The sequence below is a fragment of the Narcine bancroftii genome, chromosome 8, assembly GCF_036971445.1.
Source record: "Narcine bancroftii isolate sNarBan1 chromosome 8, sNarBan1.hap1, whole genome shotgun sequence".
Taxonomy (NCBI): Eukaryota; Metazoa; Chordata; class Chondrichthyes; order Torpediniformes; family Narcinidae; genus Narcine; species Narcine bancroftii.
Genome location: NC_091476.1, coordinates 10,135,094 through 10,162,838, shown reverse-complemented (window position 1 = coordinate 10,162,838; position 27,745 = coordinate 10,135,094). Strand labels below are relative to the sequence as shown.

General features: G+C 40.9%; 1 long non-coding RNA gene across 5 annotated transcripts in view; it reads left to right on the top strand.

Moving 5' to 3' along the window:
* The first annotated feature begins 1,574 nt into the window (after positions 1 to 1,574).
* Positions 1,575 to 27,745, top strand: part of LOC138741657 (uncharacterized) — a 61,955-nt gene continuing 35,784 nt past the window's right edge. For 4 of the 5 annotated variants that reach the window (XR_011343637.1, XR_011343638.1, XR_011343640.1 and 1 more), the window contains exons 1-2: positions 1,575 to 1,795; positions 4,088 to 4,216. This is a non-coding gene — a long non-coding RNA (uncharacterized lncRNA). Of the gene's footprint in view, positions 1,796 to 4,087; positions 4,217 to 6,390; positions 7,157 to 27,745 lie in introns of those variants that run through there. The other variant, XR_011343641.1, reaches the window with a different exon arrangement.

Below are 27,745 nucleotides of genomic sequence, written 5' to 3'. Positions count from 1 at the left end.
TCAGCTGTGTTGGTCTTTCTTGCTACTTGTATTTTGGCATAATGCTACTCACATAAACATAAAATCAAAATGTCAAGTCACAGTAATTTTATTCATGGCAGGAGTGTCATGTGAAAGGGACTGAATGATGAACATATTAAAATCCAGTCATTACCCCATCCTGTGATGTTTGCATGCCTCGTAATCAATAACTAAGGCACAGATGCAGTGCCACAATTATGCCAATGTTCAGTTACTTCATGGGCAGCTGGAATGATGCAGATTCTTCAGAAAGATTAAAGCACAGCGTGTACGATTCACTGATACAGTTGCTGATCAAAGGATATGTACATTATTGATTTTACTAGAAAGAAATGATCACGTACACTCTTCTCACTATCATCCAAAGTGAATTTCAAACTCTTTAATGAATCTAAACTTTCTTTTGGTAACCTGTGCTACAAAATATTCTTTGGGTTATGGTTTAAATTTGAAAAAGCACTTTTTTTTGTTAAACTATGCCAGATCAGAAATGTGTGTTTTGAATGATAAAGGACTTTTCCCCAGTCTTGAATTCCTTGGAAGGTCTTTGGCAGCTTAATAAGCATTTTCAGATTTCACTGCCTTCTTACAAGATCCAGACAATGAACCAGCGATTTGGATCCAATAATGTAACTGTTTTAGATGACAGCAGGTATGTGATTATCCAGATTCCTTGTACTAATACGACGCTGTTTTTAATCAAACTGAAATTTGTCAGATTCCACTAACTGATAATTTTGTTTCTTTGGAAATATTTTAAGTAATGCAGTGGCATACTGTTGCTAGTAACACCAAGGCAGAGTAATGAAGTATGTTACTCCAGTGACAAGTTTGAAAGCTGATTGCAATCATCTACCCAAGATCTAATGGCCAACTTCTTGCCTAGTATTTTGATATTGCAATGGAGTGATTTTAATAAATTGAGTCATAAATTTAATTTAGAACTGTAATTATATGAATGCCAGCTCTAATGTGGCCATTAAGTTTGATAGAGAGGCATAAGCACCTTGCAGTGGTAGGTATAATTCACTTCACAGTTGGGCAGCTGTGTACTGTATGAATTAAGGCGATCATATTTGCATAAAGAAGCAAAGTATTATTGCAGGCAGCTTTGAAGTGACAAACCCCTGTAGTGTCATTGGAAGCTTGGCAACACTGCCCTTTTGCTCTCTTGACAGCAGTTAATGTTCATCTAATAGGAACTGAGGCAGTCTTCGTGTATAATAACGAATGTGTTCACTTGTATCACAGTTGATAGCATGCCAGGTTATGATTTATAGAACCAGTGGAGCCTTGCAAGACATAGGGCAACTTCAAAAGGTCCTGAAATTGTGGGGCTTGTCAAGATGCTAATACTTTTAAGAGGCCTTGTGGTCAGTGTGTTGTGCAGCGAACAAAAGAAAAACGACATGAAAGCTGTGAGTGAGCTCAACCAACTGATTTTACTGGAAATCTCCAAGAGCTTATCAGCACGACCCCCCCCCCCCATGATCCTTTGTGTCCTCCCCCACCAGGACAATTGTGATGTCAGCAAGTGCGAGCCTCCCCCTCCATGACCCGGTTTGCTTGCGAACAGTGCACCCGCTACATGACACCACTCCCAGAAAATGTATTCGAAGGTGCCAAGTCCACAGTTGGTAAACAGTTCATACGTTTGGGAGGCTGACCTCTCCGCCGTGGGGCTGGAACAGTTCCTGGTTGGTTGAGGTCAAGGTGTGCCAGTTTGAGGCTGTCGACCGTGAACGTTTCCTGCCTACCCCCAACATCCTAAAAGGCATGTAGTCCCGTTGTGTCGTAACACCTTGTATGGAACCTTGTATGGGCGCTGAAGGGGAGTCTGATGAATGCCTCTCCTTATAAAGACGTATTCACAGTTGTTGAGATCCTTAGGGGCGTAGGATAGAGCAGGACCATGGCATGAGGTTGCTTGGAGATCCAGTGCTGTGAAACTTTCATTTTTGACCAACAATGGGCTCATCTCCTCAACCGCACTTTTGGCTCCTGGATCACCTACTTATCTAAGCCTCTAAGCAAGACTGTCCAAGGACATGATCATTTATATTAATGACATGCAGCTCTATTTCAAAATTCCCCACTTAATTTTAAATCCTTGCTGTCTGATTCTATCACTGTAATATCCACTTGCCCATAATGACCTGCATCCCTGCCCCAACCCCATTTTTCAAAAGATCTGCCACACCTTCTACAGCAGATGCAATATCACTGCCTCTCTGCTCAGCTCTGGATCACGTCGGAAGACCACAGTCAGTAGGAATTAGAGGCAATGTCTCTTCCTCCATGATCATCAACAAAGGCGCATCCCAAGGATGTGGGCTTAGCCCACTGCTCTACTCATTATACATCCATGACTGTGTGGCCAGGCCCAATCCCAATGCCATCTATGTTGGCTGATGACACCACAGTTGTCGGCAGAATCACAAGCGGCAATGAGGAAGTGTATAGGATATCACTCTTTGAGTGATGTCACACCAACATCCTTGCACTCAACATCAGCAAAACCAAGGAGATGATTGTAACTTCAGGAGGGAGTCAGGGAACACTCATCAAGGACTTAGTAGTGGAGAGGGTCAAGAACTTTAAATTCCTGGGTGACAGCATCTCTAAGGATCTGTTCTGGAGCCTCCATGTTGATGCAATCACGAAAAAGGCTCGCCAGCAGCAATACATTCTGTGGTGCTTGAGGTGATTTGATATGTCACCAAAGACTCTCAAAAACTTCTACAAATGTACAGTGGAGAGAATACTGGATGGTTGCATCACTGCCTGGTATGGGGGAACCAAATCTCAGGACAAAAGTAAACTCCAGAGGGTTGTTAACTCAGCCTGCGACATCACAAGCACCAGACTTCACTCCATCGAGGACCTCGACATGAGGGGGTGTCTTAAAAAAAGCAGCCTCTATCCTCAAAGACCCCACCATCCAGGCCATGCCCTCTTCACTCTGCTACCCTCGTGAAAAAAGGTGCAGGAGCCTAAAATCGAGCTTCTTCCCCGCTGCCATCAGATTCCTGAATAATCAATGAACCAAAGACACTGCCTTACTTTTTGTGCACTATTATTTTTTATATTATTGTTGTAAGATGGATCATAATATAAATGTTTGCCCTACGATGCTGCTGCAAACCCCGAATTTCATGATTTGCTCATGAAAAAATTCTGGTTCTGAGCTCTTTAGTTCTGGCCTCCTGGTCATCCCTGAATTTAGTTGCCCCACCAGGGATGGTGTTTCCTTCAGCTGACAAGTCGCTAACCTATGCAAGTCCACTGTAAACATCCCTTCCTTGCAGCCCTCGTAATTTGTTTTTTCAAACTCTTCTTTGGCCATGCTTAGAGTCCCAACCACGGGATGCCAAATTGATTTTTGTTTGATAATGCTCCGAGAGCACTTTGCTGTTTGAAATGTCTGTGGAAGTTTTGGAGATTAAAACAAAAACCTGACGAATAATGCAGGAAGGTGGAGTTCAGGTAGATTGCCAGGTTCTTACTGAATGGTAGAATCCACTGTTCTATTTCTGCCTGAGATTTAATATGTCAATTAAAATGTTCCTGATGGTTTGTGGGGCTCTAGGGACAGATTATAATTTTAATTATATTTGATTGAGCTTCCTTCATTTCCTCATACCCTCCCACTTGCTGCATCCTGTGGCCAAGCCTTAGTTTTGGCTGAGATCTTAAAATATCTGTGGTAGGAAAATCCCTCTCATCTTCTTGAACTGCAGTTGCCGATGTTGCACAGTGTGCTTTCCTCTCCCTCCAACCACAGTCTCCACCCTTGCTTGGGAACAACATCTGTTAGTATGCTGATATTATTTAATGAATAAATCATATCCCCTCCAATGTGGAATATGCATTCAATTACATTTAGAATCATACCACTAATTATTACATCCGTCTGTCTATTTGTCCTGGTTCTGAATGCTGAGGGGGATGGTAAGTGAGGTCTTTCTGAAAATGGATGGATAAAAATTGGCTCCCAATTATAACTTGACAGAACTGTTGCAGTATACAAAATTAACCGTATTTTCCCATTTCAATCTTCTTTCAGGTGGCTTCGGAAATTGATTGCGTGACCGTGTTGCAGTAGTTGCAATAAAAGATCGTGGAACTGAAATTTGAACTCGGATTCTGTCTCCATAGTTCCTGCTTGACCTGCTTTAAATTTTGCCCTTCACAGGTTTGAACATTATTAAATCAAAATTTAATTAGATTGATATCAAAGTCAGGAGTGTTGACAATAGTCAGCAACTTTATGGGTTCATGTTCCAGACATGAAAGGTTGTATCCAAATTTGCATATTTTGGGGTTTAAATGTACAAAAAAATTATAATAATGCAATTCCGTTCATACACATGCAAATGGATCACAGTCTGGTATGAGAATACCAATACCCCTGAGTGTAAAGCCCTCCAAAAAGTAGAGGTCACAGCCCAGGAAATCACAGGCAAAACCCCACTATTGAGTACGACTACAGAGAACGCTGCTGTCGGAGAGCATCAGCAATCATCAAGGACCCTCACCACCCAGCACACACACACTCTTCTCGGAAAGAGGTGCCACAAGACCAGCTTCAGGAACAGCTGCTTCCCCTCCACCTCTCCTCAATAAAAATTCAATCAGACGCTCATTTAAGGACTCTTACTTGTGCACTTTATTGATTTTCTTTTTGTTCTCTCTGTATTGCTCACTCCATTTGTTTACATTTGTTATCTGTTTACAGTTTTTTTTAACATGTTTACACTGTGTACAGATTATTTTTTGGCACGACCAATTAGTGGTAATTCTGCTGCTCCCGCAGGAAAAAGGGATCTCAGGGATGTATGTGATGTCATGTATGTACTCAGAATAAATCTGAAATCTAAGTGAAAAGTTGCCAATCAATAGTGTCCATATTAGAAAGTGAAATTTCCATGCAGTGTTATAGTCTACTTTCAGAAAATGTGGTAACTACCCAGAAAACAGACGGTGTGTGAGCCTGCACATAACACTCTTCCAGTCCCCTGGACACCCTCCAATTACTATCCAAAGGAGATGTGAGATTGTGGATGTGCACACTGGGTTTCACTATTTCAGAACAACACAGAGGCCCTCCAAAAGCAGCAAAACTTTCAAATTCTGCACAAAAAAATGGGATTATTCTTCAAGTGGGCGAGACTTAATAGGGGCTCTAAATTATTGGGCAGTTGAGTAGATTGTGTGAAACTGTTTCAAGCAAAGGAATGTCAGTAACAGAGGATGCAGGGAAGATTTATTGGCAAACAACTGAGAGAAATGTGAGTTCTGAGCCAGCTGATAGGTTGGGAGGGGAGGTGGAGAGCAGAATCCTTAGCAACTTTTAGTAGAAAACAAGATCAGTACTTGAAAAGGAGACATTTACCTGGCAGTGGAACAAATTGCAATGTTCTTTGAAAGTGTTGTCATGAAGACAAGGGGCTAAATGGGCTCACCTGTTTGGGTAATTGAAAATAGGAGATTGTCAGAAGATTGGTTGCCTTAAAAACCATCCAAATGACCCACTTGTCAATTTCAGAACTGGGGAAAGAGGGTTGTGAGGAAATGCCTTATGTTAATATTACATTCATGTTTAGTGCCAAGCCCTTGTTTATGATGTCTTTAAATGCTGGCAATGCAGCATATGTTCTCCTACCACACACCTCATTGAGATGATGCTCCTTTTCAGAAATAAATCTTAAAAGTTTCATCAGGTGGTTAATTACAACCATTTAGATCAGTGGCAGAATTTGGGTTTTCAAAAACCATCACAGTGCCCTTTTAAGAATTTATTTTGATGAATCAAGAGGAATTGTAGCCAGCTGCCAAAACATCTCCCTCTGTCTAAGCTTTGAGCTATTCAGCAAAATCTCCCACATAGAGATTGAGAGCTCTCTCCTGCCATGAGAACCTCTCCCCTTTCCGTTGGTTCTCACAGCCATTAGTTAATAGACATGCTGAGGATGAACTGTTAACCCAGCCAAAATGCACATTTGAGGGCAGGCTCCCTGAAAGACAATAGAAGCTAATTGTGTGTTTATTTTGGATTGCAATTTATATATTTTAAAATGTCCTTCTATGCAACATATTTCAACTGCAGAAATTTCTATCCAAACCTCATAGAAAGTTAGTAATAAAAAAAAACTAATTACTGCAAATACTTGACAGAGTGTGGAGTGAAAATAAGGTTATTGTTGCAGGGCATGATCTTGCAGAAGAACCAAAGATATTCCAATTTGCAAAGAGCAGTTGCGAGAGCCTGTGTTAATTTGAAGACCAACAGACTGAATGGCTCAAATGGTGTTGGTTGAGAGAGAGCAGTGAAGGTGTGCTAACTTGTTCACAATCTGCCTTGAATAGATGCAAGAAGAGAAAGGTGAATGAAAATGAAGGTGACAGAAAAAGGAAAGAATGCTCAAAATGTGTTGCAGATAATGGAAATCTGAAATCAATCAAAGCATGGTGGAAGTACTCAGCAGGCCAGGCAACATCTATGGAGGGAGAAAAACAGATTTAAAAAAGACAGATTGATAATCTTTTGGTAGAATTGGCCAATTCTAACATCAATTGGAAAAGCTGTTGAAGGCTGTATTGCTATCAGATGCAATCAGAAGATGGTTACATTGTGCTTCATCTGGTACACTACAAGTAACCAAAGAGGTCAAAGCGGGAATGGGAAAGATAATTAGCGTAACACACAACTGGAGACTCAAGGTCACCATGAAGACTTTTGGAGTTGTTGGGAGGGTAGGAGCGGGCAGATTGTCTGATCTTGACTCTGCGTCCAACAGACTGAAATTGCTGGAGGTGCAAACTAGCGAAAGGTATATCAGATTGCTCTGGAGTGGAAGGAAGGGAATGAATGCAAGTTGGAATAAAATGGAACAGGTGTAGTTAAGAGACCATACATCAGAAAAACAAGCCATAACTGTCCCTCTCCTGTGCTCCTCCCACACCCTTCCTTTTTTTTTAAATTAAGGCACCTGCCAGCTTTTTTGCTCACACCTTGACATACTTTGGGCTCAGGCTCAAAATGATTGGGAACGCTGAACAGCTCAAGGAACTGCCCGCACTTACCATCGGCACTCTAATATTTACTAAACGACATTTACCCATTTATTTATATTTGTCTGGCATACGTATTGCTTGTCTGTATGTATATTGTGTCTGGCTGGATGTCTGCATGTTTTTCATGGAGGACGCAGTTTCGCCAGGTTGCACTTGGGCAATCGGATGATAATAGACTTAATATAAATCACTTCGAGGCCTGCTGAGTCCTGCCACCATTTCTTTGTTTTTAATACTATCGCAGAGTTTGCAGACTTTCTTGTTCCACACACATAATCAGGTCTCATCAGCAAGGGGATCTCAGCTAGGCTATATTTTTCACACGAGCTCTTAGGTTTATATTAGAATTATAGAATTAATTCTGAATATGGTGTAATATTTCTGTAGATATGATGCTCTGTACTTTTCAGCAATATATTTTGTGCATTTAAGAGTTACGGAGTGAAATACAAGTGCAACCAATTTTTACTTTCTCTCTCTGCTGAATCAAATATTTCAAGTCTGTTATTTTCTTTCCAGTTTATTCACATCTTAAAATAGTTGGTGAACTTGTTCCATTTCAAAGCAGTCACCATTTTTAATTTTTTTTATTTAATAAATCACTCTTATGTGCAGATTAAAAACCTCACCTCTTAAATGGTGGGATGTGGAATGCATATCTTGCAGATTCCAAAGGAATATAGCTTCTAAGTTAAAACCGCAGACAAGAACAAAGAGATAAAGGAGATGGCTGAAATTTCTCAACAATTCAGTTAGGAATTGAGTTCTACTGAGTAGGACGACTGCAGATTCGACCCTGGACTGTGTTGAGTGAGTTTTCTTTCACAATTGATGTAACGGTTTTTAATGTGCTCTTAACTTCCATCAGTGGAGAACATGTATGGTTTTTTTAGGATGACGGGAAAATCGCTGAAAGAATTAACATAATTACTGCCCGTGTGGTCGTTCAGACTGGGCACCTTTTTAGACTGCAAGTACTTGAGTGCAACGGTCCTGGTGGTTGGATGTGCAGTAGAGTGGATGACCATCAACGAATTTTTCTGGTACGATTTACACTGCAGGCTTCCTCCAAAATGTTGTAGCGGTCCTGCAGGATAAATCACGGGGCAGGAATTGACTCAAAACTCTTGCACATCCCTTTTCGGACTGCCCGCCTAGCGACAAGATTCCTTGAATGTGCCGTTACATTCCTAGAGTCTAAAAACCATAACGGTCAAGGATTCGTACACGAACAATGCATGTCAGTGAGAAGCACAGCATGAAACTCGTCCTTGTTGGTCCTGTCACAGCCATTGGACGTGATCTGGGCAAAATTTGAAGAAGTGGATTTTCTCCACAAACAACTGGAAAGAGAAACCCGCTCAAACAGATTATTCAATAAAAAGGAAAGCCTCCAAAAACTGCATCCTGTGAAGATTAAGGGAAACAATGTAAATAAGCATTACAAGTATAGTTAATAAAGATCTTGTATGTATCATGAATGTAATTTTTCATCTCCTGGCTTTTTAAAATATTAATTAAAAAGATTATGGTGGAAATAAATTAATTGTACTTTGTTGAGATTGAGTTGCAAGCAGTGCAATGTCACTTTGAGCAGAGATAGCGATGGACTGTATTGTATTGTTCATACTTCATGGCCCATTATCTTCAAAGGATGAGATGCTCCCAACGTTGGATTGAAGATTCAAAAAGGAAACGCAATATTATCTCCACAGTAGATCGCACAAGCTCAGGCACAGAGAACAAAGAGAAAAGAACAAACCTCAAGATGGAGGAGTCACAATTTGGAAAGTTTGTGTTCTCTGAAGAAAACTTTGGAGAAAGTCTTGATCATCACTGTGTTGCCCATAATATTACTGACACTGCGCCTTTTAACTGTAAACAGTCACTATTTCTAACCCAAATGGGAAGAAAAACATTTCAACTGATAAAAATCTCTATTTGCTCTTGAAACACCAGGACCAAAAACTTATGCAGAGTTGTGTACTATACATCCAAGTCCGAAACCATCTGTTATGGTAGAAAGACAAAGATTTTATTACAGAGAATGGGAGAATCAGTCAGAAAATATTTGGCTGAATTACGTAAACTATCACGACACTGTGAGTTTGGTGAATTCTTAAACAAAGCATTAAGAGACCGATTGATAATGGGTTTAACAGACCGCAGTGCCAGACAACGATTACAAGGTTTAAAAAAAAGTGACAGTTAATTCAGCATATGATACAGCCTTGGGTTTCGAGATGGCTGATAATAACTTGGACAAGTGCCAAGGTGAACCACTCGTGGTGGGCAAAGTTTCCTGCCAAGAATGCTTTCACTGTGGAAAAAGCAACCACAGTCCTGATAAGTGTAATTTCAGAAGATCAAGATGTCATCTATGTGACAAAGAGGGAATATTAGAAAGAATCCAGTACAGTGATTGGCCAGCTCCCATCGTGCCAGTGCAAGAAACGAATGGAGAAATCCGAATTTGTGGTGATTACACAGTCACCATTAACCAAACTTTGCAGATAACAGAACATCCTATGCCAAGAGTGGAGGAATTATTCCAGACTCTGAACAGAGGAGAGAAATTCACCAAGCTGGATTTATCACAAGCATACCAACAAATAGAATTGGATGAAGATATGTGGTTATTCACCTATACCCGAATGCCACACAAAATATCAGTAATCCCAGCAATATTTCAAACAGCCATGGACAAATTATTACATGGAATTAATGTAGAATGTTACCTTGATGACATTATAATTACAGGTCAAGATGACTTTGAACCCCTGCCCAACCTAGAAAAAGTCCTAACCCGATTACAACAAGCAAACGTCCATCTGCGCTAGGACAAGTGTGTATTTTGGTACCTTCTATAACATATCTTGGCTTTACAATGAACAGTGAAAGAGTCCAAATGGACACCGAAGCTGTCCACAAAACACCCTACCTAACAAACCGAACCGAATTGCAGTTAACCAGAAGCACATCTCAAATATGCCAATGCTGTGCTGCCCACTCAACCAATTGTTTAAAAAAAATCGGAAATGGTGCTGGAATGAAGAGACTAGTAACATGGTAGATTGCTTGAAAGACCAACTAACATAAAGCAACAATGTTCTTGTCCACTATGATACAAACAAAGAAGTGACCCTGGCAGTGAATGCTTCGCCAATAGGATTAGGGGCAGTGTTGTCACTGGTATCAGATAAAGGGGAACAACTGATGGCTTATGCCTCCCAGTCTTTGACGACATGTGAACATAATTATTCACAAATGGGGAAAAAAAGGGTTTGCCACAATATTTGGTGTGAAACGATTCCACCAATACTTATATGGTAGAAAGTTTACCTTAGTAACAGACAACAAACCACTGAGTGTGATTTTAGACCCTAAAAAGGGGATACCAGTGCAAGCAATAACAAGAATTTAAAGGTGGGCCAAGCTGCTTGTCGCATACGATTACAATTTGAAACGTAAACCTGCAACACAAAACAACCATGCTCTATCTTGCTTACCTCTACCAGAAACTAAACAGAAAGACAAGATAATTAAATGGATGGTGGAGGCTATAGTATCAATCAAGAACAACTTCACCACTTACCCATTACAGCAAAAATGATCAGTAAAGTACAAAAAGAAGCAACGCTATCGAAGGTCCTGTATTTCACGTTAAATGGATGGCCCGAGGCCAAAGCTATTGCAAAAGAACTAAAACCTTATTATACAAGACGCCATGAGATATCAATTAAAGGAGGTTGTTTATTGTGGGGGATCAGGACAGTCATTCCTGCAAAATGGCAGATGGCCATGTTATCAGAGCTTTACAGTACCCACCTAGGGATGGTTCAGGTGAAGGCATTGGTCCTCAATGGGCATTGATATTGAATAGAGAGTAAGAAGTTGTGGCATTTGTCAAGATATGCTACCCAAAGCCCCTCAAGCCGAAGCAAACTCATGGAAATGGCTATAGAATAGGATTCACATCAATTTCACTGGTCCTTTTATGGGAGAAAACTTCCTAATTGTTGTCAATGCACATTCTAACTGGTCAGTGGTACCACACATAGGAAAAACAACAACAGACCAGACAATTGAAAAACTACGAAGTCTATTTGCATTACATGGATTACCTATTGAACTGGTTTCTGGCAGTATCACTATATCGGAGGCTTTTAAGATATTCTTATGTAATAACAGTATTCAATATATCTTGTCAGCACCCTACCAACTGAAGCACTAATGAGGAAGCAGAACTTTTTGTACAGACTTTTAAGAAGGTCATGGAAACTAAGAAACTCCTAAACGTACTATAGAGTCACAAAATCACAGATTTTCTGTTAGGATATAGAAACATGCCACACTCTACCAAATGAACAGCAGTTGAATTGATGTTTGGAACTAACTTAAGAACAAGACTTTCCACAGTACACCTGAACATCGGCCTTCAGACAGAACAATCCATGTCTCTAAGTAAATCTACCAGATCTCTAGAAGTGGGAGAGCCAGTACTGGTATAGGACTATCGGGTCAGTAGGAAACCATAGGTGAGAGGGGTCATTCTTAAAAAACTAAGCCCCTGTTCTTATTCTATACAGGTGGGAACTAATATATGGAAATGGAACATCGACCAACTGAGAGCAGTGGATGATCTTTTGGCCATGCCCACTGCTCACGATTCCAATGAGATACCTGATGAGATCCCCTGTCAACATTCCATAAATATCGTTGAGAAATGAGGCCCCGTCTCAACAGAGCAGTCCTCAACCAAGCAGTCCTATGGCTCAACAGAGCCATCCTATATTATGTCTGGTCCAATGACACAGTCCTATTCAACGTCTGGATGGGGTTCACCAAAGGCAAACTTCACAATCCTTGCCACCAACTGAGGTACTACCCCAAAAGGAAATGAGTCTGGAGAAGTCATAAAGTACTTTGATGGATTCTACTGCTCTAAGACGTTCAAAGAGGGAGAAACGTCTTCCAGAATGACTGAAATATTATGAGTTTCATACTTTTTTTTCTTCATGCTGGGCATTGGCAGCTGCTCTGTTGATGGGCACAGTCAGGCAGTTCTCGAGTTCAAATCCCGGAGATTTGAACCCAGAAATTTAGAGTCGGGCTCCAGTGAGGACGCAGGGAAAGCTGAACCAGAAGAGCAGATGAAATGTTAAACTGTGGCTCCCGTCTACCGTCTGGAGTGGAGGAAAAACCAAATTAATGTGCCAGTCTGATGAAACGTAGGGAAGTCATTGACGTTGTCCTGAAAATCATTCATCACTCATTCAAAAACAGATTTACAGTATTGTTGTTTGTGGGATCATACTATTTATATGTTGGCTATGCTAGAAATGTTTTTCAAGTAAATTTTGTCATTATATGCAAAGGCAATAAAAGATTACAAATGTGCAAATTGTTTATCAAGCCAATGAGGTGGTGAAAGATCGTATGCTGTAAAACATCGGTAAAATCACCCATCTGAGGCAAAACGCGCTGAATGCAAATTAGAAGAATTGTTCTAGTTCTGTCTCACTAGGCAAAAAGAAATATACACAAATCGCTTTAAGTCTAAAAAATTTCATCCTCTGACTGTATGTGCTCACTGGGTGGGAAATCAACAGCAGTGGCCTAGAAATTCTTGTGCACCAAAGTCAATGTGCCAAGTAGATATTGCACAGACCACAAAATTTTGTTGTGGTTGCAAAAGGGCATTGTGGGGGGCCCCCCACTCTGGATAAAGTTAATTGCCATTAGCATAAGGTTTTTTTTAAAAAGCATCACGGGGATGAATTCCTCTGGACTCTACTCATTCTACATGCTGTAGATTCTGCTCTACTCATAGGTTTCTAAATATCTACAGAATACAAAGGAGCCGATTGTGGACTTTAGGAAGGGGCAACCAGAAGAACACAAACTAGTTCTCATTGAGAGGTCAGAAGGGGAGAGGGTCAAGAGCTTTCAGTTCCTGGGTGTTAACATCTGAGCATCTGACCTGGGGCCTCCATATCGAGGCAATTACGAAAGCTCTCCAGCGGCTATATTTTGTGAGGAGTTTGAGGATGTCACCAAAGACTCTCGATAATTTTCTACAGGTGTATCGTGGAGAGCATGCTAACTGCTGGCATTACTGCCTGGTACAGAGGTGCCAATGCACAGGACAGGAAATAATGACAGACAGTTGTGAACTTGGTCAGTGCCATCACAGACATCAGTCTCCATTCCATCGAGGACATCTACAAGAGGAGATGCCTTAAGAAAACAGCTTCTATTCTCAAGGCTTCCTGAATAAGCTACCCATATTCTTAGTTATAAGGCATAACAAATTGAAATTTTCTGAGACCTGCATTTAGTGTCCCAATGCTGGGATACTTGCATACTTACAAATTTTTCAAGACTGGCAACATAGTTTGCTCTCCTGTCCCACATGAATATTAACCTTTCCTGTGGCCTCTTTCGGAGGATGAGAGGCCTTCAGAGTAGTAAGGGGTGTCATGCCCTGTGAATCTGTGGCACCGCAAACCCATCAGTCAGTGCTAGAGAAATTTGTAAGCAATGTTAGGGAGAAGCAGCCACAGGCAGACGGTATAACGTGTGAGATGGTATAGCCAAACAAGAATCAGCCTTTAAACTGTCTTCAAATTTACACTAAAGCAGTAATCAGGTTTAAAAATACATGGTAGCTATATAAACAGGCTCATGGTGCGAGACCACTTTAGAGATATGGTTTGGAAAATGCCGTAATAACCATGTTATATTCTCCAATGCAATGGTCAAAAATGCAGATAAATGGTTATGTTAATCTGTCTCTGGTGTTCCTATGGCTCATTCAAACTCACAACATGCACCATGTCATGATGTCATAACATTTGCTTCACATGAATGTCTTGATGCAAGAAATTCACCTTTTAAATGAAAGTTGTGGCCATTTACGTGCTCCATCAGCAATAGATCACACCTCCTCCTTCTAGTCCCCCTCTTCAGAATATTCTGAGCATGAGGCTTTATCCACAACCTATGCTTCTCCATAAATCTGATCCAGGCCTATTTCAGATGATTTGGTAGAGCTAGGCAATCTTATTTTGGCCAACATGCAATTAAGTGAATGTTGAGGCACAAGAGATTAGGCTAAACATAATCTGCTGTAGGAACTCCGAGGGGAAAAAAAAGAATAGTTGATGTTTGGAACCAAAGCTGTCAGATGCAGTGGTTCTCAATCGTTTCCTTTCCACTCACATACCACTTTAAGTATTCCCTGTGCCATCGGTGCTCTGTGATTAGTAAGGGATTGCTTAAGGTGGGATGTGGGTGGAAAGAAAAAGTTTGAAAACCACTGTTTTAATCATACCTAATTGACTTGTTATGTGCATGGTTTCCTAACTCCAAAGGAAATGGGCCAATGACAATTTTTCTCAAGCAAAATATTTCAGTAACAATTGGGTCTAGAGCAGTGATTCTCAACCTTACCTTCCCACTCACATAACACCTTAAGCAATCCCTTACTAATCACAAAGCACCGATGGCATAGGGATTACTTAAAGTGGTATGTGAATGGAAAGAGAAAGGTTGAGAACCACTGGTCAAAATCAAGCCCACATTCACCATTCCAGATGACCAGTTGTTCCACATACACACCATTCTCAGTATGAAGAAAACTGCTCACAGGGTTGTCTATAAATCTCACATATTCCAGCTTCAGCTCCAGTGAACACACTGAATGCAGCTGACCTCCTTTATTCAGTATCACAGGCCATGAGAACAAGGTTTGGCTCCTAAATCTTGAGAGACACTGCAATAAAAAATGGGAATGGCAGACTCCTAATTCTGAGGCATTTCTCACAACTCTTTCAGAAAAAAATACCGCATAGTTCTTTTGAGGCATAACTTTTTTTAGTAAGGTGTATGGAAAAAATGTGCACGTAAAAAATTTGCATGGTTAGCACAATTCTATTACAGCGCCAGTGAAGTTGGTTCTAATCTGGAGACATCTGAAAGAAGTTTGTACATTCTCCCCATGTCTGCGTGGGTTTCATCTGGGTGCTCTGGTTTCCACCCACCTTCCAAAAACTCATGGGGGTTGTAAGTTAATTGGGCAGCGTGGACTCGTGGGATAGAAGGGCCATGCTGTAGGTCTAAATTAAATTTTTTTTAATTAAAATTTATAACAAGCTCCTGCAAAAAGGGTATTATGACAATGTTCAGATAATGGATTTGCTTGTGAAATTAGCTTCAGTAAACATTGACTAGTTTACTGGCAAGAATTACCCTGCACCTCTTTAAAATGGTACCACTAAATCTTTAACTTACACTTGAGAAACCACCTGGAATTCACTTTTACTGACTATAGCACCTTTAACCATATCGTCTTTCCACAGAATGGAACTGAAACATCAACCTAAACGTTTCTGCCCAAGTTCCCAAATAGACCTTAATCAACGACCTGTAGAGTTGCAGCAAGTAAGATTTTTGGTGCATATGTACAATGTGTATGACATGTATAGCACCTGCCTGAGTGCTGCTAGTACCATGTAACCCAGTACTACCTTCCGCATGGTTGGGTGGTCGGTGAGTAAACTGGCTCCGCCACCAGGCTTGCCTGGTGTGGAGGGTGGCTAGACACCCTGTAGGATGAAAAATAAGACCTGTCTAAGGGCAGACGATCCCCCTCATGGGGTCAACGGCCATCTAGCAAACATGTGCCGTGAAGTGCATCGAAGCTTGGTCTGGCCGTTCACTGCAACAAAACTTCCCCCAACCATCTTGAACCTCACCATGCCACTGGATCCGGGAGGGGATTTTGAGAGATCGTATCTGGACCTGTGCAACCCCCTACTCACCTAAAATCCATTCCTTGAAGAAGAACAACCTTGTGTGGTTTTAATGCTTAAACAATCTTATTTTTTTGAGCTGCTTGAACCAACAATGCACTCAGCTTCCGATGTCGTCTACTTTCGTTCCTGGGCAAACCATGTGCATTGCCTACTGGGAAATGTATTTCTTTATTATACAAGCATAATAACACATCTTTCCCCTTTTTTAAAAAAGAAAAAAAAACACAAACACAATACTATGTTTACAGAATAAGGGAATCTACTTTCCGAGGCCAGTCTCTTTCCACTCAGCAGCTTTCAATCAGTCTCTGAGCTGGTTTAACAGTCCTTTTTGGTCTGCTATATTTCCACTGGTGTATTGCTTGCATTTGTTGCATTAGTATTTCTGTCTTTCCGTGACTCTAAACAACATGTTCCTTTTCTACATGTGCTGGCCCCTTTTGTGTACTGACAGGTGATGGGTCACGACCATGGGTTGAAGCTTGTGGTCATAGATCCACGCGGTTCCTTCTCAGAGGTGTCCCTCGCTCTCTCTGGATCTGGTAGGGATGTGGATCTATTTCCTCTTGCACATATCCTTGCATAGACCATGTGCCAGAATTGTGATCTCGGATTCACACTTGAACTCCAGGCTTCAGGACTGGTTGGTCGGCTTTTCGCAGGCTTATCATGATACAGTTTCTGTTTTATTTTCTCTTCCCCTTTAGCCTGTTTGACCTTGTGTGATCCTTTAGGTGTCAACAGATTTTCAAGCATTGTAAAGTCTGTATGTATGTGTCGACCCATCAGCATTTGGGCTGGAGAAAGGCCATTCTGTAGTGGTGCCCTTCTGTGAATCATTAGACTTCAGTGGAAATCCTTTCGTCCATCATGCACTTTCTTCATGAGGCTCTTCACCACCTTGACGGGACTCGCTGCTAGACTTTGGGTGATGTGGGCTTGAAGTTATATGTCAAAACCCCCAAGTACTGGGACCATTGTCTGATACGACTTCACAGGGAATTCCATGCCTCGCAAACACATTTTCCATGAGAGTGATAACTGTTTTGCTGGGTGTTGGCTGCAGTGTTGCTACCTCTGGGTAATTGGAAAAATAGTCTGTTACCACTATATTACAGTGAAACAAATCTACTCCAACTTTGTAGTACGGCCTGTCTGGTACAGGATGTGGTGCAAGTGGTTTTGCTTGCTGCTTTGGTCTATAGCTAAGGCATATTTTGCATGAAGGAAAAGTCTGGCTTATGTCTTCATTCATTCTTGGACAACACATTACCTCTCAAGCTCTATGTTTGCAATTTTCCTCACCAAATGTCCTTTGTGTATCTTCTGGACCATTTCCTTGTATAGAAGCACTGGAATCACAAGCCTGTTCCCTTTGAAGACCATATCTTTCACAAGTGACAGTTCATCTCTGCATGTCCAATAATCCCCAATACCCATTGGACAGTCATTCTTAGCTGTTGGACATCCTTTCTGTATTGTATCTTTGATCTGTCTCTGTTGCTTTCCTGATCTGCTTTGTTCTATCCCAGGATACTGGGAAAGAAGTGATAATTATGTCAACATAGGCCTGTATCTCCATATTAACCTCTTAGTTGCTCTTTTCTTTCTTGTCACTGCTCGAGACAGTGCATCAGCTGGCAAGTAGATAATTTTCACATCATATTTCTGGAGCCTTATCAACATGCGCTGTACTCTCATGCGACAGTCATTCAGTGGTTTGGACATAATTGAGACCAATGATTTATGGTCTGTCTCCACTTCAAAAGCTTGCCCAAAAATGTATTGATGGAACCTATCTCATGCATAAGTGCTGGCAAGAAGCTCTTTATCACTTGTTAAAGCCCTTGATGCATAGGCCACCAGTGTCCATGTGTTCTCATGTTGCTGCAGTAATACTGCTCCAAGGCCATGTTAGGATGCATCAGCCAAGATCCTGATGTGCCTATCCAGATCATAACATTTTAGTACAGACTCTTCTGTTTGGACTTTTTTGAGTGCCTGGAAGCACTCTTCTTGCTCGTGAGCCCAGATCCACTCATTTCTTTTGCTCAAGGAATGACCTAAGTGGTACTGGCACAGTCGACAGATGAGGGATAAACTTAGCCAGGTAAGTCACCATCCCCATGAAACATCTCGCCTCCTCTTGGTTTTGGGGCCTAACAAAATTCTCAATGGCTGATGACTTTCTTGGATCAGGCTTCACTCCCTGTTCAGATATGACCTCTCCTATGAAGGTCAGTGTCTTTGCACCAAGTTCACATCTCTTTTTATTTAATTTCAAATTGACATTCCGTGTAACATCAAGCACTTGCCTTAGTTGCGTATCATGTTCATTATTGCTGGAGCCCCAAATGATGATGTCATCCATCAGAGTCTCAACTCCAGGTATATTTTCAATGATCATGTGGATGGTTTTATGGTCGACTTCTGGTCCAGACAAGATCCCATATGGTAGTTGAAGAAAGCAGTATCTTCCTTGTGGAGTATTGAAAGTGCATAGTCTTGAACCTGCCTCATTGAGCTTCACCTACCAAAACCCCCATGACACTTTGAGCTTGCTGAATCACTTGGTACCTGCAAACTGGGACATGATTTCCTCTTGTGTTGGCAATTTAAAATGGACTCTCTTGATGGCTTCATTGAGATCTTTTGTGACCAGACAGATACACAATACTCCATTTTTCTTTTGCACAATGACCAGTGAGCTGACCCAATCTGTAGGTTCTTCAATTTTCTGAATGACTTTCACCCGTTCCATGTGTGCTAATTCTTGTTTAAATTTGTCTCTGTGGAAATGCATGCATGGACAACAGGAGCCAATGAATCATCTATGTGGATCTTGTATACACCAGGTAAACATCCAAGCTCCTCAAGGACATCTGCGTACTCTTCCATGAATGTTGTGTGCTCACCTTTGGTCTGTGAAGCCACTATGAAAACTCTTTCACCAGGTCGAGCTCTTCACATGCACTCAGACCTAATATTGGCCATACTCTCTTTTCTACAATCAGTAGCTGTGATTTTAGATGCCACCCTTTGTATTTGGAAATCACCATACAGGCCCCTTTTACTGGAACGCTCTCTCCATTGTAGCCTGAAACTTTTAATTCACTGGATAAATCTTGCACTTTATGGTGAGGCTCCGGTGTTGAGCTTAAGTAGAAGGACTGTCTCATTCACAGTCATGGGAATGATCTATTCCAATTTACTAGCAGCAGTTTATAGTGAATCCATGAAGAATTCCTCCATTTCTTCATCCACTGGGTGTACCTTTCTCTTCGTAGCCCCTGCTTTGCAAATTTATTCTTCTTCCCACATTTATTGCAGGACTTTCCATAGGTAGGACACACCTTTGGAATATGTCTACCAACGCACCTGCTACATTTGCTGTTTGAGCCTACCTCTGCTTTGGGAAACTCCTGGTGCTTTGGGAAACTTTGGAAAACTCCTGGTGCTCTGCTTCTCTGTTTTCACCGCGTGAACTGTCGTGTCTATCCTGTGCAGCTTCTTAATTTGTGCTTGTGTGGTTTCTGCTACCGTACATTGTAAGGTAAAACATCATGAGATGGGAATGTGTAAGGAGTTACCCTGTGCGGGGCTGTAACAAGATGTGAATGCATCCTTGTACTTACAAGATAAGAGAGACATTGATGGATTGAGAGGCAGGAAGCTAGCAGGGAAAGGATAGCAACAGTTTTAGTCATTGGACAAGTAATGATATGATGATGTTCTAAGCGCGTATCCAAGGGTATAAAAAATCACCATTTTGCTGATAACGGCAGAATGCATTCTCCGACTAACATGGTTAGTCGCAAGTGTTACAATCCGGTAATAAAGAACAAAGAACCCTGATTTCGACTCAGTCTGGTGTTTGTCTCACTCATTCATGAACAAAGCAGACCTAACAACACATATTCACAGCCTTTTCCAGTGTCAAATCTTTTTCATGCAACAGTCTTTCTCTAAGTCCATTATCTGGGATTCCACAAAATATTCTGTTTCCGATGAGTGAGTTTTTCAAATCTCCACATTCACAGGACTTACTCAGTGTGTGAAGCTCGGCTAAGAACTAGTAGAAACTCATACCATGTTTCTGGTCACAGGAGAAAAACTTCAATCTCTCAAATGTGATGTTTTTACTTGGAACAAAATACTCCTCAAATTTTGTCATCAGATTGTCCAACGTGAACGCTGTCTCATCAATTTGAAAGCTGTTATAGATGCCCAAGGCGTCTTCACCCATCACCTTTAGAAATATAGATACTTCCCGGTTTTCATCAGTCTCTCCACTCCACCAGTATCTAAATAAATGTTTGAAGCATTTCCAATTATCAGTTAGATTGCCAGTAAACTGTATTGGTGTGGGAGGACTTAACTATCATCTTTTCTTACTTGCTCACACACTTCTGACACCATGTTATGTTGTTCCTTGAAAAAAAAACCAACCTTGCATGGTTTTAACACTTAAACAATTTTTTTTTTTCGAGTTGCTTGAACCAACAATGCACTTGTCTTCTGTTGTAGTCTACTTTTGTTCTCAGGCAAACTGCACACATTGCCTACTGGGAAATGTAGTTCTTTATTATACACACATAATAACGCAAGTGGGGCAAAGAAGAAAAGATGGGGTGAAAGAATGATAGGGTGAAACAGAGGAGAGGTGCGGTGCATGATAACAGGGAAGTTTTGGTTGTTGCTGAGAGGCCTGGACACCAGTCTCCGGCCCGTACCTTGCAGCCGCTCTGAGGCATCGAGCAGAAAATTGGCAGGTCGTCTCATAAACCCAATGTATGAAAAACCCAAGAAATTCAGGCGGAAAATGGGGACCTGTCTTATCTGAAGGTTATCTTATATCCCAAAAAATATGATATTTTATATATATATATATATATATATATCTCCCTAAGAAATTGACCTCTTCACCTCAGTACTATTATTATATACTGGGTTGCATGGTCCTCAGAACCTGAATGGACGGCACTGTTAGCGTGGTGATTAGTGCATTGCTTTTCTAGCTCCAGTGATCCAGTTTTGAATCTGGCGCTGTCTGTTCTCCTCGTTTCTGCATGTGTTTCCTTTGGGTGTTCTGGTTTCCTCTCATTCTCCAAAATGTAGCGAGGTTGAAGGTCAATTGGGTGTAATTGGGGCGACATGGGGTCATGGGAGAAAGGGGCTACTGCCATGCTGTATGTCTACATTTAAAATTTGAAATGATGAAAGCTACAGCCATAATGCTCGAGGAGATGATACAGAGATGAGAAAGCAAGATGCCAACGATTGACTTGACTGCAGGGATGCTAGTATTAAAATGTAGTTATTTCTGAACCAAGCTATGTTTAACAGGAAGCACAGGTGTATTTATAGAGTGGAAAATGGGAGACTGGCTTGGACAACAACAGAATAGTTGAGTCCATGAAAGTTTCAGCAGTGGGGACGGATGCACATGGTGGAACATTGCAACTGAAACAGGTGACCTTTGTAATGGAGGGGGTCATCAGCTCTGTTCATGGTTAAATAAGACAAAGAACATAATGGGATGGTCTTATTATACTTTGTTCAGAAAAAAATGTGGCTTTTAAATTCTAGCTGTAGAATAATAATTTATAGACAATTTAATTGACTCATTAATTTATTAAGTTAAGACCCTACTAATGTATCAAAATGGATTTTTTTGGGGAAAATTTAACAAAATATTCATGTGCCACAATCACTTATTTTAATTTCAAGCCTTATTTACAGTTTTTCCAAAATTACTGGCTGTTTGAGAAAGTTGTGGAAAGGCTCCATTGATTTGCTTCAGCTTTTACCAGCAAACATTTTCAACATTCCTGATACCCACTGCATCTCTCCTCTGGTCTCCAGGGCTAGAGGCCTGAACACACCACTGGTGTAGTGACTGCAGTCATAGACTTGTTGCTAAGGCAACTGAGTAAGGCTCATGTTACCTCACAGGATAAAATCACAGGTCACAAGATCAGTTCTATTGTACTGAATTTAGTTAACTCTTTCCAAACCAAATCAATTCCAATCCTGAAAGAAAATACTTTGATCAAATGAGGGACAAGTGATTTGCAATGACAAATTATGTTAACGATATAACTTACCTAGCAACCCAGGGGCTAGGTATTCCCTGATGAATTATTTCCCCCACACCTTTTCACCATCTACTAATTTCATTGAGAACAGATCCAACAACACTCAAGAAGTTCACATGGCTGGCACCCAATGCTCCAGTTTAAATACTCATGCTCTCCACCATTAGCCATCCACTCGATGGCCTGTAGTAATTGGTCAAAGCTTTTTTTCAAGCGGAAACAAGTGTCATCTACAGTCCCAAAGGATAAGGGAAGCAGGTTCATGGGAATGCTGCCGTCTGCAAGTGCCCTTCCAAATTACTTACAAAATAGAATCGCATCTGAGTCACCAAACTGCACTTGTGGAGTGTATTCACCATTGGAAGTGCATTAGCTTTAGATTTAGGAAAAAGCTCATCATCCCCTTCATGAAGAGAAATTGGAGGATGGGCAGTGAAGGCTGGATCTTCCATCAGTACCTGCACTCCATGAGGGAATGAAAAAGAAACTCTGAAACTGCTCAGTCACCAATGGAGGACTTGGATATTCCTGGTAAAGTCTGAGAAAATAAACTAGATAACTACTAATTTTAAAAAATTGAAAAGATTTATTGGCATAATATAACCATATAACCATATAATCATTTACGGAGTGGAAACAGGCCATGTTGGCCTTTCGAGTCCGCACCGGTTCACTGATTTTGTGCGCCTTCTTCAGGCATTGGTCCCGGTAGATCTTCATTCAATAACGATGGGCGAATTCAATGCAGGTGGAATCAGATAATAGCAAAACTATGAGCAAACAGATTGGCTGTCTGTGTACCAAAAATCATCATGTAGTGTTATCAATGTTCAACATTACAGGGTGAATCGGAAAAAGTCGTAAGTATTTCTAAACACGTGGAGTTAAACACATAAATCCGTATATTATTGTGAACAATTAACTCAAGTGCTGGCATAAACTGGGGTACATACTGTCTCCACCGGTTCCATCCGAGAGTGATGAAAAGGACTTTGGTGAAAAGAAGGGTTGGGGCATTCAGGATCAACTGATGTAATAAATGACAACTCCTGCTGAATGACTTCTCGGAAATTGAAATTTTAATTTGATGAAGATGTAGTTTCATTCCTCCCAAAGGAAGTTAACATTACAGATATTTTTAAAGAGTAAATTAATGTTAGTTTAAATTAAATAAAATAAATGTACAGCACTGTGTAACAGGCCAATTCAGTGATTGTAGTGGTAATACAATAAAAGTGCTGGAGAAATTCAAGATATTGTCTGCCTTTCTTTTGCTCATACCTTAACAAATGGCTCACATCTGAAACATTGCTTACCCTTTACTTCTTATAGATGCTGTGTGACCTGACGAGCTTCTCCAGCACTTTTGGGCGTTGCTTTGAAATATAATTTTTCTTAATGTTTTACTGTTGATTTGCATTTTAAGTGGATTCCTCAATCTCACTGATTAAAGAGTTATCCCTCTTGGCCTCCCTAGAACAATTGCAAATTAGCAATAGATTTGCATTTTGAAGTTGGTTCCTGTTCAGAAGCACTAAACCTGTTGTTTTAGTAGAAGCTGGAAGTTCTACTTCAGTGCTAACATTGGATTTCACTGAAGAAAACATTTTACTGCATAGCTAATACCATTAACTGGTGATTAATGTCTAAACTCTGAGAAGCATTACATGTTGGAAATGTGAAGTAAAGCAGAAATTGCTGGAAATTCTCAGTTGGCCAGACAGCATTTGTGAAGAAAGAAAGAGTTGACATTTCTCACCAAGGACCTGTCAAAATTGGGAAAGATGTGGAGAAGGGAAGGAGAGAACAAAAGACAATGGGATGGAAACCAAGATGGATTAAATGACAGAGATGCATTCAATATGCACTTCAAAAGCAATGAAGAGATAATGCCTGGTCAAGGAGATGGATGTTTAGAATTTCTGAAAGAGGAAAGGGAGTTGAGAAGATTTGTGAGGAAAGTTTTCTTTGTGGGGAAAGCGATGGGTGCACAATGTGGGCAAAGCGATGGGTGCACAATGTGGGCGTGGGGGTGGGAGATGGTGAGCAATGCTCTGGGCAGAAGGATGATATTATACTGAGTTAGAAAAGCTATGTTAATACGGCTGCAAACTTGGGTCGATTAGCTTACTGAGACAAATAATTTAGTTGAAAGGTACAATGATAACATAATGAAAATCGCTTAGCAGAATTTCCTAAGGAAAATGTTGGTAAAATTAATTACCAACGGCAGATTTCAGATTTATTGTCAGAGTATATACAACCCTGAGATCCATTTTTCATGCTGGCGCTGCAGAATTACCACTAAAAAAAATAAACTGTACACAGTGTAAAACATGTAAACAAACAAGAACTGTAAACAGATAATGAATGTAAACAAACTGACAAAATTGGGACGTGTAAACAAAATACAGAGAGAACAAAAAGAATATCAATAAAGTGCACAAATGAGTTTCTGATTGAGTTTGTTGTTGAGGACTCTGATGGTTCCAGAATCTGGTGGTGCGAGTCTTGTGGCACCTAGATCTCTTTCCTGATGGTAACAGCGAGAATAGTGTGTGTGCTGGGTGGCGTGGATCCTTGATAATTGTTGCTGCTCTCTGATGGTAGCGTTCTCTAAAGATGTACTCAAAAGTGGGGAGGGTTTTGCCAGTGATGTCCTAGGCTGTGTCCACTAACCTTCTGGAGGGCTTTATGCTCAGGGGCACTGGGGCTCACACACATGTTTTGTAACCAGCGCACAAAGGAAATCCATGTGCGCACAAAAAGTGAGTCATCTCAAACAATGTAGAAAAAAAATCTTAATTAAATACTTTACTTCATAAAATGCCATCATACTTGTATTATATTAAAACTTGCCAATACAGTTTTACTAGCCATGAGAGATAGGCTGTGCCAAAATGATCTTGCACACATACTTACGTCACAGGAAAAAAATTGCACAACGTAAGCTTTTTGTGTCCACTGACCTCTGCACACTCCTGAGGAAGTAGACGCGCGGACGAGCTTTCTTCATGATGCCATTGGTGTGTTGGGTCCAGGAAAGATCCTCCAAGATATTGACACCCAAGAACTTAAATTTGCTCACCTTCTCCACCTCTGATCCCCTCAATGATCACTGGATTGTATACCTTTGGCTTTCCTTTCCAATCAGCTCCTTAGTTTTGGTGACATTGAGTGCAAGGTTGTTGTTGGTGCACCATTCAGCCAAGTTTTCAATCTCCATCCTTGATGCAGTGACAGGTGAATCATAGGGGAATCACTCTTTGATTGTATTCTTGCTGGAAGATGTGTGGTCACTTCCTGAAACTATTGAACAAACCATTTTGTTTTACTTGCTACTCTTGTTATGGCTTCAAGATTTGAGTTTTCAAAGAAAATATCATTTTTGCTTACTTGATTGTGGATATCAGAGTTAGTTTAGCCATCACCTATCTGCTGCCTTAATTAAATTTTGGAAAGAGGAGACAGCCCTAAGGACGCTGACCACGGTGGCTGACCAACGAGGTGCTCTATGGCTGAAAGATACACACAGGCCGTGAGCTGTTGATGATCTGCGAGCGAGGATTCAAGAGGATGCTGGGAGGAAGGGGTGCTGAAGGCTTCCTCATTGTGTTGGAGGTTTGGATCTGAGCTTGGGTTGCTGATGGTTTGAACTGAACTGGAGTTTTGTGCGATTGCAGAGTCTGTGGGAGTGCTGGAGACAGTCAGTGACTCTGGTAATTCTCTTTTTCTACTCGTTCTCTGACTGTGAAGGGCACCAGGCAATGCTCATGTTAATGGCGAATATTTGTCTGCCTTATGCCTCACTAAAGGCAATTTCTTGCACTATTACTTTTCTGTTTAATTACATGACAGGAGATCGTATCTGAATGTTCAGCAAATCAAGTGCAAGATAGGGTTAACATTCCTAGTCAATGAGGAGATAGAAACAAGTCAACATTTTGGTTCAATAACCATCCATCAGAATCTTAGCATGGAATCTAAAACATGAAATGTAGATAAATGTTTGCCTTTCTCCTGTTAGAGACTGTATTTAGTTCCGGCATCACAATTGACTGGCATAGGATAGATTTATTTAAAACTGGGACTTTTTCGGACTTTATTTCTCGGCTCCACATAACATGGTATAGTTGAAAGACCAAACAGTTGCCAGGAGGTAACATTCCATTGGAACTATCCTGCCATTGTATCTCAGCAACAGATCCCACACACAGAATGAATAATTGGTTTGTATTTGTTTAAAAGATTGATTAATTGATTCTATGCAAGTGCTTTATTTAGAAATGCCACTGTCTGTGGCATTTGGCAATTTCTTTCCCCCTGAAGTACTGTAATGAGACAAAGATAAAATTGAAATATCACAGTTCATGGTGAAATTTTTGTGAATATTTCTGGAATAGATTTGTATTGTTTTCTTTCACATCAGAGGAAGGCCACTGGTGTGTGAAAAGCCCCATTTTATTTTGGGCTCTTCTTGGCAGGTATGACATAATTGGCAACACAACAAAGCATCCTTTCACTCTGTCTCCATAATGCATGCGAACTGCTGTCCTTCCGGAGCAGCCTTGCTGTGCTACTGCCACCGTACTCAGTTCACGCCACAGCCACCCCTCCGCCTTGGAGGGAACAGGGAAACTTGGGGCTGAGATTGGGGAGTTTAAAATTTATTCTGTATGAGACAAACATGTTCAAAACTTTACTTAAGAAAGTGAGGGGAAACTTCACAATCTCTGAGTTTGATCTGAACAAAGATCAAAAACGTGAGGGGTTTGCAGGTTAATTGGACGGCATGGGCCTGTGGGCCAGAAGGGTCTGTTACCATGATGTTTTAAATTTACATTTACATTTTTATATTTAGACACACAGCACGGTAACAGGTCCTTTCAGCCCACGAACCTGTGCTGTCACACTCAATTGACCTACAACCCCTGGTATGTTTTGAAAGGTGGGAGGAAACTGGAGTCCTTACCGACAGTGCAGTATTCAAACCCCGGTCCCAATTCCTGGCGCTGTAACAGCATTCTGCTAACCGCTACACTAACTGTGCTGCTTGTGTATCTGAACAAAAGCACAGAATATGTGCAATCTCCTTTGAGATGTATATCCACTCAACAGTCATTGAAATCTCACCCTGCTCGTTTTAAGAATGGTTCTTTTCAATTTCAAGACATATCTCTCTCCATCCTACTTGCCCTGCTCCAGTGTACACATCCTAACCCATATTTTTATCACATTGTAGCTGGACTTCAATGCTTCTTCGTTCGCTTTTTTGTCCCTTGCATTGATAAACTCTATCAATAGGCATACAAAGATTTCCCATCTCAATAACTTAGCCCTTTTGGCTTCTATGCTCTGGAGTGTTGACACAAAGGTTCTTATGCCCTAAGCACACATTCCTGATATTCAGCTCTCTGTTCCGATAGTCTTTACATACTTCTCTTCTTTCCTTCCATCTATATTAACAACTTAGACAAGACTGCTGTAAGTTTGCACATGACACCAATATGTAAAAGGATGTTGAATGTTACAATAGGATTGAGATCAGTTGGGAAGGTGGGCCAAGGAATGGTAAATGGAATGCAACTCTGAGAAGGGGAGATGTTCCATTTTGATAAGCCGTGCCAGGGCAGGGCCCGCACAGTAAATGGTAAAGTCCCAAAGAGTGTTACAGAGGAGAGTATGAGGAGCACAAGTGCATAGCTCCCTGATAATGACAAATCAAGGTGA